Below are 13430 nucleotides of genomic sequence, written 5' to 3'. Positions count from 1 at the left end.
ATCAAGTTTTACTTTAGCTAAAAAATTCTCAAATATTTAAGCATCCCTCACCTTGGTCTTCCATGATCATGTTGTGCATGATCACACAACATGTCATCATCTCCCACAAGGTCTCCAGACCCCATTGTTTAGTAGGTCCATGAACAACTGCAAAATGGGCCTGGAGAACTTCAAATGCCCTATCAACATCCTTTCTAACTGCTTCTCCTCTTTGGGCGGAGTGAGACATTTTTTGATCAAGTGGCTCGGAGATGGTCTTGACAAATTTAGTCCACGGAGGATCGACAACATCAACCAGATAGTAGTCCATGTTGTTTTCATGCCCAATTGCATTATAGTTGCAAGGAGGAGCTTGCCCTTCAGTCAGCCTAGCAAACAATGGTGATCGGTGCAACACATTGATGTCATTGTGAGACCGAGGCATGCCGAAGAAACCGGCAATGCAAATGCTTCAAGAATGATGGTGAGCTTCTTAACATGCCACTGACATTGCTCTTGTAGAGCTTTTGGGCAGTTCTTCCATCTCCAATGCATGCAATCAAGAGATCTGAGCAAACCTGGCCACCGCCTTGCTTCTGATATTGCCAAGATCCTCTCAATGTCCGCGACAGTTGGTTCTCTCATGTACCGAGGTCCAAACACTGAGACCATATCAGTAACAAATCTGATCATGGCATCTTCTCATGTGCTCTCAGACATCCGTAGATATTCGTCCCACGAATCAGCGGCTGTGCCATATGCAAGAATCTGCCATATGACCTGCACTTCTGGTAACCAAAGAATCCAATCCTTCCTATAGCATACTTCTTCAATAAGAAGTAGTCATCGAAGGACCGCACACCATATATGGTAGAGACAACCAGAGACATTTTTTCACATCCGAAAGAACCAACAAAAATTGATAGCGAATATGGCATCCGGGGTAAAGTAGTCATCCATTAGTGTCAAATGGCCATATGCCCTATTGCAATTGAGAACTTGATGACACTCAATGACCCTTGATCGATCCCTTGAAATTGCGAACATGCTCTTCCGCATGCTCCGCGTCTACAAGGACTGCCTGCATCATCGCCATCTCATCCGTGTAGTCCTCCACATCTGACGAGTCGTGAGACGACTCAACATAGTGCTTATATATGTACTCCATATCCAATCTATTGCTTCAAAGAAAAAGGGACAAATAAATTTAGCACTGGCATTTCACCGAACAATTGCCAAGTGTGGTGATTACCATTGGGGAAGATGGTACTTGTGCGGTGAACAGAGCTGAGTTGTGCATTGGCTAAGGAGGACAAGCGGCGTGGAGCCTGGGTGTAGCTATGGAGGTGATGGTGTCGCGGAGTTCTGGGAAGGGTTTAGCGGGGTTGCCAGGGTGGTGGAGCAGCGGCGTCGGGAAGAGAGAAAACAAATGGAGGAAAAGATGGAAGGATGGAAGCGCGGGGTTTCAGATGGGCTTTGGGAGGTGTTTTGGGTGGGTCTGGTGTGTTAGAGTCCTACATGACTGCTTTCTGGACTCCCGTAAAGCCCCCTAGTTTGCGGGAAAATGGAAGTCCGGGCCAGTCGGTGGACGGATACAGGGCCACCATGGATGGCAAAACACGTCCAGACCGCACGATCCGAATGGTTGCGGGCGGAGGGTTCGCGAGATGACCTAAGGTAGTTGAAGTAAACCTCTTTTGTGAAATAGCTCAATTGCAGGACTTAGCCTAAGAGCATCTCCAATAGCAGCTCTATTTTCTGAGCATGGGGCATGTTTAGGCATGAGGGGGCAAAAGTCATGCTCCAACAGCTGCCCAATGCTACTTGTGAGCCGCGTTGGGATTTCTTCAAAGAGGAGAGGATGATGTAGCACAGTAAAGACAAGTATTTCCCTCAGTTGAGAATGAAGGTTATCAATCCTGTAGGAGAATCACATAACACCTCGTTAGCAGCACCTGCACACAAAATAACAAATACTTGCACCCAACGCAAACAAGGGATTGTCAATCCCTTGGCGGTTAATTGCAAGGATCAAATCTTGTAGTGATTGATAGATAGAACAAAAATACAAATAAAATAACATGAGTAAAATTGCAGCAAGGTAATTTTGGATTCTAATATATGATTTAAATAGACCCAGGGGCCATAATTTTCACTAGAGGCTTCTCTCTTGAAGATAGCATAAAGTGGGTAAACAAATTACTGTTGGGCAATTGATAGAAAAGCGAATGATCATAAGATATCCAAGGAAATGATCATGTATATAAGCATCACGTCCGATGCAAGTAGATCGGCTCTTGCCTGCATCTTCTACTATTACTCCACACATCAACTGCTATCCAGCATGCATCTAGAGTATTAAGTTCATAAAGAACGTAGTAATGCCTTAAGCAAAATGACATGATGCAGACAAAGTAAACTCGCGCATTAATAAATCCCATCTTTTTATCCTTAATGGCAATGATACGAATACGTGTCATGTCCCTTTCTGTCACTGGGATTGAGCACCGCAAGACCGAACCCATTATAAAGCACCTCTCCCATTGCAAGAAAAAACAATCTAATTGGCCAAACCAAATCAATAGATCGGAGAGAAATACAAAGCTATAATAGTCATGCATAAAAGAGTTCAGAGAAGACTCAAATAATAATATGGATAATCTGACCATAATCTCACAATTTATCGGATCCCAACAAACACACCGCAAGTGATTACATCGAATAAAACTCCAAGAACATTGTATTGAAGATCAAAGAGAGAGAAGAAGCCATCTAGCTACTAGCTATGGACCCGTAAGTCTGTGGTAAACTACTCATGCATCATCGGAGGGGCGGCAAGGTTGATGTAGAACCCCTCCGTGGTTGATTCCCCCTCCAGCAGAGTGTTAGAAAAGGCCCCTGGATGGGATCTCTCGAGAACAGAAGCTTGCGGCGGCGGAAAAAGGGTTTTGGTGGCTCTCTATTGGTTTCCTGATTTTAGAGAATTTATAGAGGCGGAATTAGGTCAAAAAACCTGAACATGGGCCCCACAACACACCAGGCCGCGCCTAGCCCCCCTGGGCGAGCCCTGGTGCCTTGTGGGATACTCCTTCATCTTCTAGTCTCCTTCCGAACCTTGTAGGGTCTCTTTTGTCTACAAAACAAATCTCCAAATAGTTTCGTGGCATTTGGACTTCGTTTGATATTGATATTCCGAAAAACTAAAAATAGGCAAAAAAAAAATAGCAACTAGCACTCGACACTAGGTTAATAGGTTAGTCCAAAAAATGATACATATAATTGCATATAAAGCATCCAAGATTGATACTATAATACCATGGAACAATGAAAAATTATAGATACATTGGAGACGTATCACCCAACCATAAATGTTTTGCGAGGCAGCCCTAAAATGCAGTGCAGAGTGCTGCAAATATACAGTACTTTGGTTGCGGTCGCAAAAATGCGAGGGTACATCTTGACGCCCTAGCACTACCGTCTATTTCCCGCCCGCAACCGAAAACCCTCAGATGCCCCCACCGGTTGCCACGCGCCATGGCCAGCGCCGCGGACCCCGATACACTCACCGCCACTCCCGTCCTCCTCTCCACGACCAGCGAAGGCCCTGCTGCCGCCACCGCCCATGGCCGCCATGGTGGTTTTGCGGCTTCGTGACTGGGTGCCGTTGCTGGAAAGGATGGCCGTCAGCGGCCAAAGAAGGCCACCACTGCACCCAAGCCTCGAGGAGGAGGCGTGAAGCGGCCACCAGTAACCCGACGGTCGTTGCCGCGACGAAGAAGACCATGGCGACGGCCAAGAAGGCGACTGATGTGGCTACCGTGGCTGCTCTGCCATCACAACCGCCTCCTCCTCCTCCTTCCCGTCGGTGTCCATGGAGGACGATCCATTGGCGCCCGTGGCCACGGCCACTGGTGCCCACAACATGCTCAACGATATGTCCGAAAGGTAAAAAAAATGCTTTTTCGTTTTGATTGTGCTTGTAGTTGATGGATGCAATGATAAGGAGCATGTAGTGATGTATTTTTATGTTCAATTGTGTGCATGTAGCGCTGATGATGAAGCATTTTTAATATATACAAATGTTGCAAATGAAGAATTTGTCTCTCAAGAATTTGATGAAACCCAATATGAAGGTGTGGGAAGAGGCATAGACCTTCGGTCATGAGTTTGACGAGCTTGATGGGTGGTGGCATGGAAGGAGAAATGAGTGGCATCATGGGAGGAGGCATGGGTGGCATGGGAGGAGACATAGGTGGCATGGGAGGCATGGGAGCCATGTGTGGCTACATGGTAAAGGAATTTGTTGGGATGTGCAAAGGTCAAATGTTGGCGAAAAAATTCCATGAGTTTGATGAACTTGATAGGTGGTGGCATGGAAGGAGGAATGAGTGGCGGCGTGGGCGTCATGGGAGGCATGGGATGCATGGTGGCTGAATTGGTAGTTTTGATGAGCATGATGGGATGTGGCTTTGGAGGTATGATGAATGCCATGGGAGGTGGCTTTGGATGTATGGATGGTAGCATGGGAGCTATGTGTGGCGACATGAATAGCACAAAGCAAGTCGAGGAAGGAAAATACGGTGATCATAATGAAGCCAACGGTGAGGAGAAAGAAACCACATGTGGCAAGGATGGTTGAGAGACTATGTATCTTTTCTTTATGTTGGTCATGCAGTTTTGTTTGTGTTGGTTCACTATGCTTCAGATTTGCATTTGAACTTGATATGTGAATTTGAAGATGAATTTTATATGTTGTTGTTTCATTTATTGTGTGTAGTGATATTGCATAGTTGTGGTATAAAAATGTGTATGTTAAATACGAATAGTTGTGATTCAAAAGCATATGCAAATTGTGGTGCAGCTGCCGTGCGACTGCCCTATTTTAAGCAAGCCATTGGAGCAGTTGTGCCCTATTTCGTGCCCTATTATAGGGATGTGGTTGGACACGATGCTTGCTCGTGCCAAAAAAAGGTGTTTTCGTGCCCAGAATTTTTTACAACACCCAATTTTCGTGTCCAAAAATATCGGCTGCTATTGGAGATGCTCTAAACGATCCTACAAGCCCTGATGAGGTTTATTCCTAACATGAGTATTGTTCGCTGGTGTGCCATGTTAGAACAACTCTAGCCGATCTCCTAAATTTTAGAGGAGTAAACGGCTAAGTAATCTTTAGAGGATCAAGTGCTCCTCTAAAGAAATGTCATTTTTAACCGAACCCCAAAACTTAACGGAGTAAAAAAGTGAAAGCCACATGAACGCAAATTTGGTGCTAAATTAGGTTCAAACTATTACATAAAAAATACTAAATGACATTCAAAATTTAGGCTAGAAATTCGAAATATAACCTAGTCCGACTCTTCCGAGAGCTCCTTCCACTCCCTTATGCTCAAACTGCCGAACATTGGATTGGGGCAGTCATTGTCGCCGTCGCCTCCTTCATCCTTCGAGAGGTCGTTGACACCGGTCCTCCTCGCCGCGTACTCCGCATATGATCCGCCTCGACGTGCCCGGATAGCGTTGGTGGAGCTCCGCCATTTACGCCTCGTCGGCGTGCTCCGGCTCAAGATGCTCGCGGGCCTCCCAGTCCTCCCATCTCTCGCATGGGGTGGCCACCTGAGGGTCCACCAACTTCAATGGCGGCAGGCAGCCAAAGAAAAAGTTACAGCGGCAGGCGTCGTACAGGTGCACCGACTTGATGTCGTATGGAAGGAGCCTATCCAATAGGTCTTTCCGGTGTCAGGGTCGAAAACTTGGGCGACCCATGTCCCCCACTTGCGCTACCGCACACCGATGTATTTCGGCACCAGCAGCGGCACCGGGAGGTCGGGGAAGGGGGGTGCGGCACCGGCGCGGGAGGAGGAAGTGCCTCTGCGGTGTGCATCCGCCAGCCGAGCGTTACATATGGATGGTGGGGACCGGCGGTGGCCTGATCCAGCCATTGTCGCCGGCGCACAGGAGACGGAGTGGGCGTGCCGCGTGCGTGCAACGGCGATGTGTATTGGGCGGCGGTGATGATGGTAGGTGTTTGAGGAAAATTTACTCTGCGGCCCAGAGGTTGAGTATTTTTACTCCTCGGCGGCCGCTCGGAGTAAAATTTATACTCACCTAACGGTTATAGGGGATGGGCTGGTTCCGGTTTAGAGAACCGAATTCTTTACTCCTGGTTTTAGGGAACCGACTAGAGTTGTTAAGTATCCCAAACCTGACCGAACCATCGATGGCAATGTTTTTCCTCTCTCTCTTTTTTCTTGCATGGTATGGCAATGTTTTTCCTGGGAGGCCCATCATGTCAATTGGTCTTATATTATACTAGTAAGCATGCACGTGCAACGCACGTCTCGACTTACGATCATTATGTGAAAAGATATTTGCATCTTCACCTGCCCCAACAATAGTCAACATCAGTTTATTCGGTGACCATGAGCTGATGTATTTTGACAAAAAACATAGAAGAAAATTTAATGGAATTGTATATATTTTATATACAACATGGGCAGGTTTACTGAACACTGTTAAGAAAAAACTTGCTGCCAACTAAGATTGTTCAAACACAAGAGCAGAACATCTAGTCTTCGCCTTCGACGGCAACACACCTTTGAGAATGGGTCGAAAAAGGGGCAGAAACAAAACATTAAATCAAAAAAAATACATATGTTGATCCTTGTAACCATAATAATTCAACAAAAGTAGAACCAGCTACATCTGCTTTGTTTATGATATGGAACCTAATCAGTTTGAAGGTTTGATCATACGCAAAGCAAGCTGTTTGCCAGTTAAAAAAGATGAAATAAAATAAAGTTTCAGCAGGCTCTCTCACCTGCTGATGAAATACATTGAACAGAAAACAGTGACATAAAAGTTCTTGCGACATTATGCTTCTTGGCATCATCAGAGTACTTGTTCTTTGTGACACAATAGCAGTACCATCAGATGAAATAGTTACCGTTAGTAAACATATACATGGGTTATTATGAATACCAAGTTCAAAACTTCCACCAACCGAAGCGGTGTGCTCAACTACATTTGATGTTGTGTTTTGAAAAGCAATCATGTAATCCATAGCTCTATCCTTACTTAAAGTAATCTTAGTTTTCTGGCCAGTTTACCTCAAACTATGCTTGTATTTCTTTGAACCAGTCATATGGGACATGCATTATATTCTATGCACACAAAAAAGTGCAGACACAATGCAGCATTGTCCTCAAAAAAGTACTCCCTCTGTCCGGAAATACTTGTCGGAGAAATGGATGTACCTAGATGTATTCTAGTTCTAGATACACCCATTTTTATCCATTTTAGCGACAAGTATTCCTGGTTAAATGAATACATATATTCCTCCCAAGTCACAGTACGGTGTCGGAGAAATGATCACAGTTCACTCTCCTGCAATGTAACAACAGTGCATACACATATATTCCACCCAAGTCACAGTACCTTAATTTCAGAAACTAATGACCAATCCAAAAAGACATACGTACAAATTATTAGAAAGTCATCACCAGACTGGCAATCAGATAGAAGGGAGAAATGAATTGGTCATGCAGCAGACCCTCATATGGAGAAAAGAATATACCACACAGTTGGATATGATTATGCTGAATAGAAAACATAAATGGGAGGTACTGCTATCAAGAATCATTCTGTGGCGAAGATAGTTTGAAAAAAATGATGACCAAGGAAGATAAAGTACCCATCACTGTACCTTCCTGATTCCCTATGACGAGCGTTACATCGTACTCCTCTGTCGAGCTGCTCATTGTTGTGTTGCTTGTTGTCATCTACCTGCGCCTGACCATGATGAAGCACTTTTTCAGCCACGCGCGCTTGGATGGCATCTCCAGGCAATCGGCCAGGGGAACAGCAGGGTGATGCGAGGAGGACGACTGGATTACGGCTGAATAATGATGGTCAGTGACGGCAGAATGATGCGAGGAGGACGCCGGGATTACAGGCGAAGAAAAAAGTATCACTGCACCACCAAGAAAATTAGAAAACTCTTAGAAAAAGGCCATCAGGCAGACAACAAAGTAGACGTAAACATATTTTGATTATAAATAATGGAGTTTGAGTAGCATTAACATATAGTGCAGTACTTAAATGTTTTGAATTGTAGTTAAATAAATATAGCAAACCTTTCCACTTATAGTGAAGGTGAAAATGTATGGATACAAATAGGTGATTTCCCAGAATGTTGTGCAGAAATTCACCTTTGGGAAGGCTAACCATTTTTATGTTGCTTCACTTTTAGCTTGTCTCACGATGGCAGGTGGGCTGGTCGAGTATGTAATGGTCTTCCTAGAATCCCAATCATCAAGAAAGTCTGAATGTTCATCCTATCGCTTAATTTCGTCGATTGTTGAGGCATGGATAAAAAATATAACTGAATAATTATAAACATCATGATTGTCTTCTGATATGCTTATGAGCTAACACATGTACCTCTCACATACATCCAATTATGGGTCATCATCAGGTTCATGTTCCTGCAAAGGAATAGGAAAAACAATGAGAAATTTAAGCCGAACAAGGAGAAGATCAACAAAAGCTACAGAAAATCAAAAACAGCTAGGTGCCATGTCAAGATCCTTAATCAAAAGCAAACTATATTAGTTCAATAGACGGCAATATGAAAAGCATACTGATTAGGAAGAATTAATTAAACCAACATATGATTTCTCCTTCCTGACTCCTTTATCCTTTCACACTCAGCTCCCTGAGCTCCTCCTCTTTGTTACATGTATCTTGAAAAAATAGTCATCATGCAAATGTATGTACAAGGGAATTCCATTAGCTTTAGGAAAACTCTAGTACAAGGGAGCTTTTCAGTAGAAGCAGTTTAGTTTTGGAATCCACACCATACACAAATTAAAATCTATTTCTAATATATAACTTACAATCTATGTCAGAGAAATTATCAACAAACTAAAAGGACTACAACCTGCAGCATCCCATGTGTATCCACGCTGCATCGCCTTCCTCTAAGCCTCTGCTGCTGCATGAGATGAAAGAGAGTTATTTACAGGGTCGTACACACACCAGAAATCCTGAAAGCAAAACCTTCTTTCCATCCAGCAATCTTTTCAAGGGAACATGAGAAGCACAACATCGGATGCAGTCGATTGATACATATATACAATTTCTGAATTAATGTGAACACACAGCAGAACCTTACTGAAATCTACAATTTCATAGAAACATGTTAACCAAACACAACAAGAAGCTAAAAAGGAGGTGTCCAATCTGGGTGTTGACCCAAAAGTTGCGGAAGGCATCGGCGACCTCCGGTCGAGTATGGCGGGGCTGTGGCTTGCCGATGCGGTGACGCTGCGCTCGTGCGGGGGTGTGGCGGCGGGGTTGCCGCTCGGTGATGCGGCTGCAGGGCGCTAGCACGGGGCTGCCAACATGGGGCTAGCAGCAGCAACAGCCTCTGCGCGCCATGCTCGTGGCCAAGCTCCGCCTTCGGCGCTGCCCGACCTCCCTTCTCCTGCCCTCAGCCGCACCACCTACTCGCCTGTTGTGGCCCTACGGCCGCTGCCGCTGTGTGCCGCACATGCACTGCTGTCCGCCATTGCGCCGCTGCTGTCCACCGCCGTCGCCCCCCTTGAACACCTCTCGATGGCAAAGACGAAAACTGGCGAGGAGGGGGAGGAGGATCACGCCACTGGGAGGGCATGCGATGGCAAGCCGGAGGTGCAGCGCCCGGTTGAGGATGAGGTGATCCGATTGTGATCTCTTTCCTTTTTTCGTGCGTGATAGTTGGGTCGCGGCCTCCTTTTTTCGTGCGTGATAGTTGGGTCGTGGCCGCACGTCGTAGCGGGATGGCAGAGTTTTCGTCCGCACTCTAAAATTGCTAAACGCACTCTTGGCTGGCGGTTAGTGTAATCTGGATGGCTAGATGAAATCAAGTGATTTGGATCGTGAGGCTATAATTGATCAGGGATGTTATGTGTAGATTAGACTGGGTGCGTTTAGCGATGAATATGTTTGCTTGTTTAATAGTAGTAGAGATACGTAATTGGCTGCAGCTTACGTAATTAGCAACCTGCGAGGGGAACGAACGTACGCACGTAGGGTTTTTGAGCTTCGATGGAGTCGAGATCGGGGCATCGTAGCCTCCGTTCCTCCTCCCAGACTGAGGACCACATCAGCGCCCTCCCCGACGACCTGCTCCTCCTGATCCTCGCCCGCCTCCGATGCATCGCCACCGCCGTGCGCACCAGGGTCCTCTCCCGCCGCTGGAGCGGCAGCGGCGGCCTCTGGACCCGCCTCCACGAGATCGTCTTCCGCGATGTTACCTTCCCCTCGCTCGAAGCGGCGCTCGGCCGCGTCAACGCTCCCGCGGTTTCCCTCCTGGAAATCCGCGTCCCCTATGTGCACCGGCCGGGCACCAAAACCCACGTCGGCAGCCTCGGTTTCAACTCGCTGCTGCGCGCTGCCGCGCGGCTCGCGCCGGAGGAGTTCGTCTTCCGCTTCCCGTCAGACTTAACCGATCGTTCCCTCGTCGTCGACCTGCCTTGCTTCCCCCGCACCACCTCCATCGTCCTGGTCAACTTTTTCCTCTTCCTCCGCGTGCCGGACGGCGTCGACTTCCCGGCGCTAGAGACGCTGTTTCTGTCGGGCAGGGTCCCCGATCTCGACCCGTTGCTCTCCTGCTGCCCGCGCTTGCGGGCGCTCCGGCTGCGCAATGTTATCCATGGGGGCGACCTGAGGGTCAGCTCGCTGTGGCTGCAGGAGCTCTTCGTCGCCCGCTTGTACCAAAGGAAGCACCGTATCGACATCGTCGCCCCCATGCTCAAGCAATTGAGCATGTCCTTTGTCTCCTCGGGTGGCAGCATCTCCGTCTTGGCACCAATGGTGGAGAAGGTCTCATGGGACTGCAGGTACCACGATCCGTCTATTGTGTCTATTGTGTTTGGTCTTTGGAGGCTAGAGCGGGTGACACTACAGATGGGAGAGAGACAAGGACATGTCCCTACACTGAAGATTTGTTCCCGCACCGTGCGTCTCTTCTCCCGCTCAATTTATTTACTGCAAAATTTCGATCAAACTAACTAAATCTGTGAATGCATGATATATACCCCATCAAATTGTTTTTCCAGACCTCGCGTGTTTTAGGCAACGAAGAGCACACCTTTGCACAGGAGATAGAGAAGCACATGATTGCTGGATTTTCTGTTTTGGAACTACATCTCACAACAAATGGACATGCTTTTGGAGCGCTCGTGTTTCATCTCCTTAAGATGGCTCGAATTTGTGGTTCTATACGCAGGCTTAAGGTCATCCTAGAGAGATCAACGGTAATTCTCTGCCTTAGTTATATACCTTAATAATAATAATGCAATGTGTAGTGGTTCACCAAAGTGTAATAATATTTGGTTTTAGGTGAAAGAAGAATGCCCATTTGATTGTTTTTGTGAGCCTTGGAACTGGAGATCTCAAACCATCTCCTTGTCTGCTCTCGAGGAAGTGGAGGTCAACGGGTTTCAAGGATACGGTCAGGAGATTGATTTCTTGAAACTGATATCCCAATGTGCACCAATGCTTAAAAAGACGACAATGATGTTGTCAGAGGAGACCGCGGCAAGTAATGATGAATGCGCAAAGATATAGAACATCTTCCAGGCATATTCGTCTGTGCATTACAATGTTTACCACAACTCTGGTGAGCATATGTTTGGCATGCATTATTAGCATGAGCACTGTTGCATAGTCATAGAGTTTAGTTGTGCATGTATGCCAATCATATCTAACTAAACATGCTATATTCCCGAATTTTTGTGTTTATCCCTCATATTTCATGGAAATAACCAAATGGGGGAGTGGATAATAAGCACAATTTAATATTTTTACGTGGTTTTCCTTACCTAATTTGCTCTTTTGCATTTTGCAATCTTCTCTGTTGAGATTGTACCCTTTTGTTTTGCAGTGGTATCCAAGTTTCTAGGTTAGCCAATGTTGTCTTATCTGAATTTATATGCCTTGGGGTTTGACGCAAATTATTAGTTCAGTTAAACTCTGCATCAAGTTAGTTGTCTCGTCTGAATTTCATTGTCCACTGGGTTTTTTTTTCTGCTCTTAGCATATTGTGTTTTATTTTCAGTGGCAACATTCTTAACACATATAACAACTACTCCACATTTTCTAGTTGCGATGGTGACCGGAGCTTGCTTCATTTTGTATCTTCTGCAAGGTTAATGCACGACAGCCAGAATTGCTCGTCCACGTGATACTCATCCTTACATATGTGGATTCATGGTGCGCATCAACAAGAACATCCTTTCCCATGCTGACCAACACTATTATCTCGTCTCAAGACTTTGCTTGGTTGCTTTGATTGTCTATCATCTGATGTGTTCTTTTGGTAGAGTAGCTTAGCTATATATAAGGTGCTCTTAGTTATCCTTGAATGGTTTCTTTCCATTCAGTCATTTAAGTTAATGCACTCTACCTATTCCAGTCAATTACTGTAAGCTAGTAATTATGTTAAGCCTACTATTTCAATTTCTACTTGTGATCCTTCATTGTGCCGATGGACTACATGTTTTCACCGGAAGTAAACTGAGCAGCAGTGAAAGGTCACATGCCACTCCGGTCTGAAACTGATATTTATTTCCTGTTTACTCTCTTTTCTAATGTATCATTTATTTTCTGGTATTTCATTTGGGTATATGTGTATATGATCAAGCATTTCAATGTACCAAAACACTAGGGGCACTATTTTGTCAATATGAACCTATTAATCATGGATATATATAGGCAGACATATCTGAAATAATTATAGGTGTATTGCATTTTTTATCTTCGATATAGATCGCTTCTTGACTGATCAAGATTTATCAAACAAATAGGAGATTGATTCCAGGACTTAACATTAAGGTTTGAAGATAAAAAAAATCATCTGTCGAGTATGCTACAGAATCCAAGAAAAAAAAGGAATATATGAACTATGATTGAGTGCATCGTCAGTTAATTGATAAACAAGAGCCGTTGGATCTTATTTTGACCTAAACTAAACCACCACGCTCCAACCATACCTGAAAAGAAATAAAGCAATCTTCTAAGCATGTCACCTCTCTAGTGGGTACCACTCCTCCGTTCCCATGTGATCCGCTCTCATGATGTACCATGCTTTCTCCTTGCACAGAGGAAGGGCTCTGCCACATCACACACACATCTTTTATAAAAACTGTTGCATAGTTGCGTTATTGAATTGTATGTGATATTACGACATCACACATACGATTTGTTCTCGAACTGTGTCTGATGTTACACAATACATAGTTCGATCAAAGGGTGTGCGATAGGTGTGTTTTCATAGCCCCATTCTGTAGTAGTGACCTAGATCGGTCTCCAAGCTCCAAACCTCGCTCAACTGACAAGCTGAAAGAGGCACTGGTGGCCTCTAATGAGTTTCCCAAGGCCAACCGTTCCAAGGCAATGTCGGTAGATCC

The 13430-nt window shown here is 45.3% G+C and overlaps 1 pseudogene; it reads left to right on the top strand.

Moving 5' to 3' along the window:
* The first annotated feature begins 10065 nt into the window (after nucleotides 1-10065).
* LOC119333999 lies at nucleotides 10066-11670 on the top strand (annotated as a pseudogene).
* The last annotated feature ends 1760 nt before the right edge of the window (nucleotides 11671-13430 follow it).

Source organism: Triticum dicoccoides, chromosome 7A (assembly GCF_002162155.2).
Source record: "Triticum dicoccoides isolate Atlit2015 ecotype Zavitan chromosome 7A, WEW_v2.0, whole genome shotgun sequence".
Lineage (NCBI taxonomy): Eukaryota > Viridiplantae > Streptophyta > Magnoliopsida > Poales > Poaceae > Triticum > Triticum dicoccoides.
Note: the sequence above shows the minus strand (reverse complement) of the source record. Positions and strands in the feature narration are given on the sequence as shown.